General features: G+C 35.2%; 1 long non-coding RNA gene across 1 annotated transcript; it reads left to right on the top strand.

Moving 5' to 3' along the window:
• The first annotated feature begins 6421 nt into the window (after positions 1-6421).
• On the top strand, positions 6422-11367 carry LOC141586831 (uncharacterized). The gene is made up of 7 exons (XR_012519632.1): positions 6422-6691; positions 8696-8817; positions 8904-8995; positions 9436-10165; positions 10340-10680; positions 10788-10946; positions 11035-11367. It is a non-coding gene; the product is annotated as an uncharacterized LOC141586831 (long non-coding RNA).
• Positions 11368-11576: the final 209 nt, after the last annotated feature.

Genomic DNA, 11576 nt, shown 5'->3' with positions numbered 1-11576 from the left:
TGTTTGGTTACGAGTACATAACCGTATTCTTTTAAGGGGGGAAGGATATGATCGTATGCGTTTTCGGGACATTTTGAGAGACGTTTTGGTGGTGTTTCGGGTTGTTTATTCATCTTTGGGTCATGTTTGGGTCTTTGTGGGGGACATCTGGAGTTGTGTTGGATAGTGGTCCGGGTTGTTTTATCTTATGGGGGTATGAGTGTAAACTTTGAGGACGAAGTTTGTTTTTAAGGAGGGAAGAATAATACTACTCATTTCTGAGTATAGGATACTCGATCGAATAGGCTGTACTCGACCGAGTGCGTCATCGGGTTTGTTGAACCTGACTTCTGACTTGGTGGCACTCGACCGAGTTTAGGGGACACTCGGTCGAGTAGGATGTACTCAGTCGAGTGTCATTGGTACTACACCGAGTGCCCTGGCGATGTGAATTAATCGCACGACTTTGATTAAAATGATTAGAGGAAAATAAATTTCGTGTTAATCAGTTTCTAACTCATTTTTACAAAACCTAACTATGTTCTAAACTCCTCTAATCATCTTCATCATTTGCCAAGCCAAAATCGACCTATTGTGAGCTTTTGGATCTCGTTTTCTTGTCGATTGTGTCAGTAAGTCTCTAGTATTTCTTAATCAGTTATTGTTTTTATTAAAAGTTTATGCAAACCCTAATTTGGATCAGATTGGGGGTAGAGATTGTTTAGTGATGAATTGTGATTAGTATTAATTGATTATCATTGTTTAGTTGAGGAGCCTTACTAGAGCCTTGCTTGTGATTCGTGGATTCGCTAGTCAGGTAGGGTTTCTATACTCAGATCTTCTATGTGGTTAATTGTGATCGGTGAAATAATTTTGTGATTATCATTGATATAGTATTGTGGTGATGTTGTTGGTATCGTATTACTGTTGGTATTGCTAGTATTGATTGTGAAGCCATTGTCGGGAGATGGTCTTCACCCCTATGTTCACCCTTGTGGCTCCCGTCACAAGTGGATGTGCACATTAATGATCTGGGTTCGCTCGTTGCAATGAACAGGACTATAGGTGGCAAGGCTTCGGTCTACCACTGGCTGAGGTGGGTTACCTATTGCGATGGGTAATCTGGAAGGACTACTCACTGCGGGGTGTAGTCGTGTTCGGGTTGCGGTTCAGACACTAGTTCTTGGAGTTGGAGATTTGGGATTGTCACAGGATTTGATGGTATTGGATTGGTCATTTATAGTGATCTTATTATTGGTTGTATAGTTGCATTGATTAACCTTGTAATGTTTTCAAAACTGTGGTGACGCATTTAATATTTCCGGCAAATGGGGAGCAGGTGTGATATGTTGAGTTTAGCTGCGTGCATAGATGGGACACTGACGATTCATTTAGCTAGCTTCCGCTTTCATGTTTAGACTTTAGCTATAATCACATTATTTCGGAGATGCATTTGAGTTTTGGATTTTGGGTTTTGGTTTTGTATTGATTAAACTTTATTTCTTTTTCAATAAACGTTCTTTTATGGTCTATTTGATATACTTTACCTCGGCCAAGTTTTAATCAATGTAAATATTAAGGTAGTTTTTAAAGTTTTTTTAAAAGTAGGGAGCAATTACAAAAAAATAAAAAAATGTTTATAGCTAGAGTAGTTACCAAAAAACCTTAATAATATATCTCTAATACGTCTCTCAGTCAAAGCGATAATTACCGGGCATTACTTTAATTAGATCAAAAATCAGTTGAAGATTCCATTGTAAAAGGGCCAAGCTAACGTTGCCTGACGCTTTGGACCGGATGTGATGCCTTGTTTGTCATGCTCTTACCATTGTAAAAGCCACAGATAACAATAACTAACTGTGTATTAGAGCGGAAGCAACTCGTGAAACACAAACAAAAAAGACGTCGTGCATAACATGTAAAACCACAGCTAGTGAACGACGACACAGGTGGGGCGAACACAACCCGTACAGTTTATCAACATACAGAAAGCCATAAACTGGAAGTTCGACACGCAGCACGTAAGTCCGGAATCAGGGAGACAATGTGATCTCAAAATGGGCGATGCATTTGTCGAATTCTTACTCTACGACAATAAGCAGCAGCCTTTCTCCTCTTAGTGGCCTATCCTTCATGTGTTTAAATCGCTCTTTACATTTATTTTACTTTTAATATATTTAGTTTCATCACTTTTCTTTAGTTTGTGCTAATAGACAAAACATTGACCCCGTTTAAGTTTGTACTAAATGTCAAGCTTGGAAATTGATGGATGTTGCTCATTTATGAAAGGTTTTGAAGATTCCCTTCATTTATAAATTGTGTCAAAAATAAAATGGTGTGTATGCAGTTTGCTAGGAAGATGATACAAATACACGAGGTGTATGAGTTTTTCCATACAAAACCAATTATATTGTGACACGTGGCAAACTAGAGTTAAACTCCATTAGTTAGCTTAAGGCTAGGTTAGCAATTTAACTATATCTAGTTAACTATATTTATGGAATTTTTTTATTTCTTTATTTTATACATTAGATTTATTATTAAGTCAAACCTCAAAAATAGCCATTAATGAGCCTCGATCCCACACCCTCTTGGTTTGAAAGCCATTACTATTACCAATATGACACATACATCTTGTTGTCATTTTTGCATATCTTTTGATATATATATTTGTTAAGACATGAGTTAAAACAATATGTACATATAATAATAATTTTTTGTACTTCTAACTTATATTCAATGTACCTTCAGTATTAAATCAATGTACATATTTGGTTAGTTAAATGTACTTGATAAAAATTAAACTAAATATTTTATGTACATATGGTAATTATTATTTTTAATTATAATATAAATAATTAATATAAAATTTACATTCTAAACATATTATTATAACGAAAAATGTAGGCACGTAAAATATATTTATGTCAAAGGTACATCTTATTTCCATTGTAGGTACATAATATATACCTATATGACATGTCATATATATTTCAATTAATTATCAAGTGTATATATATATATATATATATATATATATATATATATATATATATATATATATATATATATTTAGGATCCTATGAGAACTCCCTTCCCATGAGAACCATGAGAACCTCATGTTCAGAACCTCCGTACCAAAGGTTCATAACTTTTATATCAAAAGTTCAGAACGTTTATACCAAAAGAACGCTAAAAACGGCCAGCTAGATCTATTTCCATCATAACCATTGCTACCATTTAAACAGATTATTTTATTCAAAATCCCCACGTTGTTTTATTCCAAGTCGCGGGACGTATCGAAATAATGTCGATGGGTGTATATCATCTAAAATCAAAATCGATAGGTACAATCAAGTGGGTAATAGGACTAGCATTATTCTATAACAATGCATATTTTCTAACAGACAACTATTTTGCAAATGTGTAGAAGAAGGGGATGGAGGGAGAAAAGTTATCATCAAAGTTCCAATGCGTTGAATATTTTTCTTTTTCACTATTTATAACTACTTAAAAGTGGGAAATATAAAAGATGCAATGCATATGTAATGGGGAAGAATGCTAAAAACAGTCCTCTGTAACAGGTGCGAAAGAATAGCTATAATGTTCTTCGTACTATTTTATTGACTTTTCCTGTTACACAAATTTTAACTTAAGACAACACTATCCATCTTAAACTTAAGACGGGTTAAGTATGATGCCACTTGTGTATATAAGACAAATACATTGATTTTCTCTATGCATTTTTATATACACTACTGATATATACTTAACCCGTCTTAAACTTGAGACGGATAGTGCTGTCTTAAGGGGACTTACTATTCCTGTTAGTATGTTTAGAACAATTTCTAAACAAACCTTGTGCTATTAAAAAGGAAAGTAAACATAAAATAGTCAACTTTAAGTGAATATAAATTTGTTAACAAATGCAAAAGAACATGGATAAATGTTTTTTTTCCCTGTGAAAGACCAGTACACTCTTTTTAGTGGGTTTATTTCTAACGTGTTTTTCTATAACACAATATCATTTTGCGTCTAGTATTTTGCGTGTATAGAATCTCTGAATTTTTGGGATAAAATTTGTGAACCTAAGGTATAAAGGTTCTGAACGTTTGGTATAATAGTTATGAACTTGAGGTTCTCATGGTTCTCATGAGAAGAGGGTTCTCATAGGATCTCAACCCTATATATATATATATATATATATATATATCATTAAGTCATTAAGTGCATCTTAGATATATAAGGGGTACATATATAAAGATTTGGGATCCGGTGAGAACCAATAAGATAATGCGAACCGTGAGAACTCCCCTTTCGTGGACACAGCCACCCGCGCCGCGCGCACCCGCTCGTTGGTTTCGAGGCGGCGGCACTCGCGTGAGAAATATGTGAGGCGGAGACCTCTATTTATACTAATCACACGGGAGAATTATGGTAAGGGTAAAATTAGGAAAGGGATCCGGAGGAAATCTGGAAACTGACAAAACGCAGCCCAGGAAGAGGCGCAGCAGGAGCTGCGACCTTTCCAAGAATACCCCAACTCGGATTTTTAGACGATTTAGAAAATGGAAACGGTTTTTGACCCGGACTCCAAACGAACTCTAATTACTGTCAAAACGACTGTATCGGCGCGTAGATGACGACCATGAGGTTGACTCGACTGTTGGAGCTATCACTTATCGACGAACTTACGAAATATCATAAATCGCTCCGCATAATCAAACATGCGGCCCAATCATCAATGGGAGGTTGGCGGGAGGTGCAGAAACGAGGTGTCTACACCCTTACAAAATTTTATTTTTAAAATAACGACATCTTTGGATTCGACGTATAATTTAATGTCTAGATAATATATTTCTTGGTTAAGTTATAGAAGGAAATTGAGGCGAAATACATTTTACTAATTTTCATGCACCTACTAATCGTTTTCATGTATGTAACAAAGAGGGTTTGGACAAAGTATTTTCCAAATTTTACAAAAGCCCGGCCCACGAACCCACTCAAAACCTACTAACATGTTTGTGGGCCAAAAAATCAAGCTAGGCCGGCTCACGTCCGACCTAAGTCCGTATTTGACCACCTCTAATTTAAATATATAAGCCTGATAAAATTGTGTAAGTAGCAAAAGTAACTCTATTAATAGTGAAAATAATTGTAGTAACATTTGATGTAATAAATATGATAGTAATCACCCATTTGAGTGGTAAAAGTGACAATAATAGCAGCTAGAGTAGTGAAAGTCATTGTAGCAAAAATGAGAATAGTGGAATTAACAGTATTAAATGCGGGAGTAGTGAAAAAAAATATCGCGGGAGTAGTAAAATAAATAAATAAATAAATATGGCGGGAGTAGTGAAAGTAACAGCAGTGACAACAAATGTTATAAAAGTAACAGTATGAACAATGGATAAAGGTAGCTAACAATTCGGTTTAAGGAAAATATTTTATTTATTTAAATATATAAATTTGATAAAATTAACGGGAACAGTGAATTTAACTATAAAAATAGCGGGAATAGTCAAATAAATAACAGTAACTGAAGGAGTGGTAAAAGTAATAGTATTAACAGGGGTATGTTATTGACGTAACAATATCAACGACGGGAGAATAAGTGAATGTGTTTCGTATAATTTGTTGATAAATTTTAATTTCATCATAATTTCGAGATATATCATCGAACAATATATTATGAATCGTAAATGTATGTGTTAAAAAATACTAACGCATTTATATTTCATAAATAAATAAAATTTAAATGGTAAATAGAGGTAGTCCGGTGGGGCTGGACACTAAACCGAGTTAAATGTAAACTAAAGGTACAAATGATAATTATCATAAGTAAATAAAATATTTTATTTCAATTTTTTTCAAGTATACTAACTAACTCAGTAAACACATTACGTTAAATACAAGTTAGAAGTATATATTTATAAATTATTATAAGTAAATATTATTTTAACTCGGCTTTTAACATGCAAATAACAATAGAGATACATATTTAACAAAGAGATGGATGTGTCATAATGGTAATAGTAAGTGTAAGTCCACCAAGAGGTCATGAGTTCGATATCTAAATATAGTTAATTAGATTAACTTAACAAGTTAACCACACATCTAAAATTACTAACTTAACCCTACACTAACCAATAAATGTTAAGTCTAATTTGCCACGTGTCGCGATGTTATTGATCGTGTCTGGGTTTTCCATACACCTCGTATATGTGTAGCCTTTTTGCAGTATGCTACGAGTAATAGACAAAGCATTGACTCTGTTTAAGTTCGTGGTGAATATCAAGCATGGAAATTGATCGATGTTGCTTATTATTTTTGCATTTTATCTAAAACCCTCTAAATACATGAACATTGGAAATTATGAACAGTAGAGCAGTAAATGTCGTGCCAAGCATGTGCTCTACAGTTCTTCTCACTTTTTCTTCTTACGCTTTACCTTTTCTTCTTACTTTCATCTTTCTTCCTTCTTCTTTTTTCCATTCCATTTGCCCTCTTTGGCTTCAATTTCCACTTTCCTCATGGTAGGATAAAGATGAACCACCGGAAATTTCCTCCCTTCACTCATTCTAACTTTCCTCTTTCTCCATTTTCATCCACAAAATATGCTGGAGTTTGGCCATCTGTGAAACCCGTTGTTAATGGCGGTGCTTCTGGTATGCTTGCAACCTCTGTCAATCAATACACTTACATGATCAAGGTTTTCGATTTTCTCCCCCTTTTTCCCTAATGCTTATGGTTTTTAATTTTTATTCCTTTGTTGTTTACTTTTAGTTATTTATGTTGTTTAACTTTGTAATTTGGGTTATTTTGATGATTTTGTTAGATTAATACAACGGCATTAATTATAGTTGGTTTATTATTCCGTTTGTGATGGATAATGAGAAGTTGATCATGGTCCATGGAGATACTAGAGTAAGAGGAACCAAAGTGAAAACGGGTGATTTTTTATATTTTAATGCTCACAATGATGTCAAGCATAAACTATCGTGGTTAGAATATCCATTGATTGTAGGCTCTTATCATGGAAACACTGATTTTATCCGTTACATGGTTATCTGAAACCATCTAACTATGGTTATATTAATTTTTCTCCTTCGATTGTTTGTTACAACTTACAGCTCCGACTATGTTAGTTTAATTTTGAACTATGGTTTAATTTTTTTTACACTTTTCTTGATATTTAAATGATTCGTCAAATGCAAACATATACCCTGTAATTTGATTAAGTAATCTGACTACAATTTTTTCAGTCCGAGTCTTATATTGTCTGGGATTCCTTCTTATTTTAATGTTCTTGTCCGGCTTATATTGTCGGGGTTTTCTAAATGTTAAACTTTCTCAATGTTGGTGGTGCCTCCATTGTCATTTATGCAAATGCAAATACAACCTTTTCTCAAAATTGTTAAGGGTTCTGGGAATTACATCTTGTTATTGTTTCTTGCTAATAATGAAGCGAATAGATATTCCCCAAAAAGGGAATGTTTGTTTTAACTTTATCAGGTTTGACTATATTCATTTCCGAGCTTTCATTCTGCTCGTGCCACAGTATGTCAGGTATGTCAAGGTTTGGGCAGAGGCTCTCATGGTCTTTGTTATCATATGTGTGCAAAATTTTGTCGCAAACCAACTAATCCCAATGATCGTAAGTCTTAGTTTCATCTGGTTGGTTTCGAATTGAACTCTGATTGATAATGTGACGCTACCACTTCCGGGCCAGGAGTAGTGGTTTAAACTATACACTCTTAGGTTCACCAACTTTTGCGTGTGTTGAACCGTGTATATGATAACACGACTAAGCTGGTATTTTTCGTCGATAATTGTCATTCAGAATGTTGACGACCATAGTAACCCATCTCTCTATATGCATCTGCATTTTATACTTTACGTTGCACAATTCGTAAGTGTTCAAATCTAGCCATTTGACAAGTTTCTACATCATAATATGGAATTTGAAACTTCTGTTATGGATAATCCAGAATCGAACCAGCATTTTTTTTGTTTTCAACACAAAGATAAGGTTCGTGTACACCTGGCCTCCTTTTACCTTGCTACCAACTGGAGCCTTTCAGGCATCACAGAAACTTAACTTGTACTTGTATTAGTTTATATGAGACAGTTTTACATATGAAACTAACACATTAACCTTATAATTAGATGAGAATGCAAAAAAATTCGGGTTAGTATTATGTGAGAATATTTCATTATGACTCATTGTTAAGTATCTCGGGTAGCAATTTAATTTGTATAGTGATATTTATATTATATAGATGTTACTTGACATGAATATAGAAAGGTCCACACAGTATAGGGCGAGTAAGTCGGATAATTAAGTGAATACTATTATTGAAGCATATAAGTTTTAAGGGGATAAAGGTTCTTATCTTATAGAGCATGTCAGGGAAGGTGTCTAGGGTATTCTCCTATATGATTTTGGTCAATGATGTCCTTCTTTGTTGTCGTGAGTAATAGTTTGTAAACCGAATTGTTGTTTTTTGCATGATAATGTACCTTGACGCTTGATCTATATTATTACCAGGTCTTTGTCATTATTTAATTGGTTTTTCCCCTCGATAACTCGGAATTATAAAAAAGATTGAATATTTGATTGCATTAAGGTACAACTCTGGTATGGATTACAAATATTTGTATTATCCTTTGAATTTTCACTTAAGTTGATGTATATTACTGTCTTATTTCATAGGGATAATGTCGAAGTAGAAATTGAATGCTCGGTTTAATATCGTGTAGCCACACAGAATGCTGATGATGAATGTTATGAACTGATAAATCCTAGACAACAGATTCAGGAATATGTTTTTGATGGTACACTTCATGATCACCACTTTTTGCATTGTAGTATGGTTTATGTTTTGCTTCTTTACTGTACTAAATTCTATATGGTGTTGTAGTGGTTCGGGATATTGTTCCGAAGATGAATTATACGGAGCTACTTGAAAGAAAATATGAGGTTGCTAAATCACTATCAGAGGTGCTCCAAAAGGTAATTACTTTGGGTACTCCATAGCAGCACATTTATCTGATTGTTTCCTTTTTCAATGAATCTGAAAACTTGCATTTGTTAATTCAAAACTAATTTGGTTCTCGACACAGTTTTCATTATCAATAATTTTAAAGTCTGAAACTGCCTCTGTGTTGTTAATTCAGTCACATAGAGTAAGACTTTCTGAATTAGACTCCTTAACCCGTAAAAAATTCCTTTAACCCAGCATTTTCGGGAACTCTTATAGCATTAGCGTGATATTGTTGCGGTAGTAGTTTTCTCTGATATTGTTTTTGCAATCATCAGTTACCTATTTTATAGGATTTGAGCTAACGGTCTTCTTTATTGCGGTCAAACCTATATTCTGAGCAGAACATTATTACGAGTCTTTGATAAACTTTATGCAGGAAGTCATGAATTTCCTGTGAAATGTGTTACAGGTTATGGGAGAATAAGGGTACAGCTTATAGAATGAAAACTAACATTGTGCGCAAAGTAACGAATGAGGACAATAGACAAGATGAGTATTATATCATGGATGAAGCGCCCTTGCGCATCGTGATCGGAGATGGCTCATTTGCTCAGCATATTGCCCACGAGGATAACAGACAAGATGATGAGACTATCGTGGATGAAGAATCCTTTCCCTCGGGCCCTGAAGAAGTCTCGATTGCTTCCCATATTGTCCACAAGAAAAAAAGACGAGATGACGTGATTGCCATGGATGAACCACCTTTGCCCCCGGTGATTGGAACATGTTTCCCATTACGAAAAGGGTCACGACTACTCGACTGCCATTGATGAACATCTCTTGTCGTTAGCCTCCAACCATGGCTCAGTCGCTAAACATACCGGCCACAAGAAAATGATAAAGGAACCATTCTTGCCCTTCCTCTATGGACTCCATTCGATTGCTAAGCATATTGCCCACACTAAAACAGGACCACATGAACCGCTCTTGCCCTGCTCCTTTGGTACTAGAAGCGGCTCAGTTACTCGACATAATTCACCCAATAAAAACAAACAAGATGATTCGAATGTCATGGATGCATCACCATTTGCCCGACAATTGCTCGACATATTACTCACCAGGAACATAGAGAAGATGACTCAAATGCTATGGATGAACCATCATTGCCCCCCGTTCTTTGGTCATAGCCCAATTGTTCGGTATGTTGCTCGATCATGAGAGAAATAGAATAAACATTTGATAGCTGAGCTCAAAATTCGTACCAAAGTTGAAGCATATACTTGAGACTAGAGTTCCGGTTTTTTTTCTTCCCCAATTTTAATGGAAAAACGGGCCAGGATACTTCCAGTAACACGGATGATTTTTTCTTGCAGTTGATCATTTAGTCAATGCCATAAGTTTAGGCCACACGTTCTACTTTGAGGAAGCGACTGATACATCTATATTTCCACATTTATTGGTGAGATCAAATCATCTTAGCCAGATACTTTGTACTATGCATTGTTCTTCGTCTAAAAATCGCTATAGCGGCATATTTGATTCCTTTAATAAGAATGTTCTCTAAGCGGCTCTTCAATTCCACAACATCAATTTTTGGGGAAATGTCTATCCAACCTATGTAGCGCTTCCTCACCTACGACAAGCAAGGGGCCGAATCATTGCCAATGCTTCAGTTGAGAACTAGTTCCCTTTGACGCGAATGAGCTTGTATTCAGTAAGTGTGTTTTTTTAACTTCAAGATGAAGCTTCTTTATTTTACGTTATTTCTCTTATAGAATGATAATATTGAAATTGTTTACTCACTTCTTAATAATTACACAGCAAAGTCCGCTTTGATGAAGTTTTATGAAACATTGAGACTTGAGGTGAAAGATGTGGGGATAACAATTGCAACCTATGGTTGGGTTGGGGCGGAATTGTCAAAGGCAAGTTAATGATCGACAATGGAGCTGAAATGCAATGGAAAGAAGAGAGAGATAGGTGAGTAGTTGTGGATCCAAGAATATGCATGTAACATGATTCGGTTAATGTACTCGACATATTTTACGTCCATAAGAAACTCTGGTAGGCTAATGGAAACTGGTTGCAGCCTTGGGAATTTAGTGCTTGATATAGCTTTTTGATCGAGAGGCATCTACACACTTACACGAAGGACGGGTTTTCGTCTTGTTTCCGTCAAGAGTCGTTTTATTCAATAAAAATGTATAAAAGTTTTCGTCTCGGTTAATATTGGACTGCATGTGCAGTTTGTATCAAGGGACGTACGCAGGGAAATGCTAGAGCAGATCTCCGTCTTGCAGTTGAGGTCTAAACTCCGTATGAGTAAAGGTTATGCTTATGAGTTATAATTGTAAATTTTCTTACAGATCTTTTCAAACTTAAGTAGAAACTTCACGTCACTGATATTGATTGTACGTTTGTATAACACTTAATCTGTATGACGAGTTTTTTAAATAAGCAAGCACTGCATTTTTCTTGCCTTGATTTGGAGCTCATATGCAAACTCTTTATTATCTGGGAATCCTAAATTTAGGAGCGCTAGAAAGTTCATTTTCTTTTATGATATCGCCTTGGATTATATTTAAGAGAATTGCTGCTTAAGAAAACATT

Source organism: Silene latifolia, chromosome 6 (genome assembly GCF_048544455.1).
Source record: "Silene latifolia isolate original U9 population chromosome 6, ASM4854445v1, whole genome shotgun sequence".
Taxonomy (NCBI): Eukaryota; Viridiplantae; Streptophyta; class Magnoliopsida; order Caryophyllales; family Caryophyllaceae; genus Silene; species Silene latifolia.
The sequence above is the reverse complement of the archived record's forward strand: the minus strand, read 5'-3'. Positions and strand labels throughout refer to the sequence as shown.